The sequence below is a fragment of the Papaver somniferum genome, chromosome 7 (assembly GCF_003573695.1).
Source record: "Papaver somniferum cultivar HN1 chromosome 7, ASM357369v1, whole genome shotgun sequence".
Classification (NCBI taxonomy): domain Eukaryota; kingdom Viridiplantae; phylum Streptophyta; class Magnoliopsida; order Ranunculales; family Papaveraceae; genus Papaver; species Papaver somniferum.
Genome location: NC_039364.1, coordinates 226,796,119 through 226,797,740, shown reverse-complemented (window position 1 = coordinate 226,797,740; position 1,622 = coordinate 226,796,119). Strand labels below are relative to the sequence as shown.

The window sequence follows — 1,622 nt, the reverse complement described above, 5'->3', positions numbered from 1 at the left end:
ATGTACTGAAGGCCACCTATGGGAGAGGGATTAGACTATGAATTTAGACTGCGTTTAGTGTTCTCGTTATTTTTCAGGAGTAGATCATGGGTTTTTTTCTTTCTTCCTTCGCATTTCCAAACTTTGCATGGATGTTCATTAACTTCTTTAGTCTTTCCTTGTGCGTGCCGCACACAATAATAAAAAAAAAACATTACGAAAGGTGTCCATCGTCCACAATAAACCGAATGGCCCCAAATTGAGCAATCACGATCACATGTAATGCTTCAATTCCAAACATCATAATCAGTTTGAAACCTAAATTTTAATAATTTTCTAATAATTTAAATATCCAAAACCCGCCAGTAATATGATTTGTCTAGTTTCCAACTTAATCCAGGCTTTTAAAGTAGTACTATTATGAAGTGGGTGCATATCTTGTCACTCGAATAACAGACAAATGACACCTTGTTGACCTTACAGTGTCCATCCCATGTCCCCTTTTCTCCTCTTCATAATTTGTATAAAAACTAGAGATCTTCATTTCTTCAAACTCAAAAACAATCTTCATCATCACTACAACTTTGAAGTTCCAAAACTACAAAGAAAAGAAAATCTCAGTTTACGATAATCTTTTTAAAAAGAGAAAATGGCAAGAATAGAAAGTCTAGTGTCTGATACCATATTCACAGAGTTGAGCTTAGGTTTACCTGGTGCTTGTCCTAACAATTCATCATTAGAGGTCATCAAAGCTAATAACAACAAGAAAAGGGTGTTTTCCAAAATCGTTGACGATGAAGAAAGCAACTCGACCATAACCGAAGAATATCCAAGAAAAGAGAACAAGAAGAGTAGTCAAGTTGTGGGATGGCCACCAGTTTGTTCATATAGAAAGAAGACCAAAACAGATGTGACTGTTGATTCAACTCCTAAATTAAGCATAAAAGTTTCCATGGATGGTGCACCGTACCTTCGGAAAATCGATTTGAACGTTCACAAAGGGTATTCAGAACTTGCCATTGCATTCGAAAAGTTATTTGGGTGTTTCGGGACAGGTCAAGATTCGGAATATATTTCAATATATGAAGATAAAGATGGAGACTGGATGCTTGTAGGAGATGTTCCTTACAAAATGTTTACGGAATCTTGCAAAAGGTTGAGGATTATGAAGAGATCAGAGGCGGAAGGTTTCGGATTAACGTTGTGACAAACTTGCCACGATTTGAGTTTGATTCATACGCTGAGGTGAAAACTAAAATGACTTTGCGCCCGCTAATGATTAAGCTCATAGGGACAATAACTACTGTTTCCCAAAGAATGTTAGTTAACGAGCCCTGATGTAAATGATTAACTGATTTTCGATCGGCCTGTAGTTGTATATACGGTCAATCAATGTTATATAAAACACATTTATCTTCATACTTAAAAACACTTGTTTTCTTGAACACTGGATGTAAAGTTTATACTTATATCAATCAATTCGAGTTACTAAAATGGATTAGGTTTCTCTTATATTTTACTACTCATAGGATATACCATCCTCATTATTGCACAACTCCATTCGGGTGTTAGCGAAGCCGCGTACCATCTCTCTTTAGTCTTTACTTAAATTAATGGAAGAATTTCCACTCTTGCGTTTGAAT

At 35.9% G+C, this 1,622-nt stretch overlaps 1 pseudogene; it reads left to right on the top strand.

Moving 5' to 3' along the window:
* The first annotated feature begins 533 nt into the window (after window positions 1-533).
* Window positions 534-1,408, top strand: LOC113299720 (annotated as a pseudogene).
* Window positions 1,409-1,622: the final 214 nt, after the last annotated feature.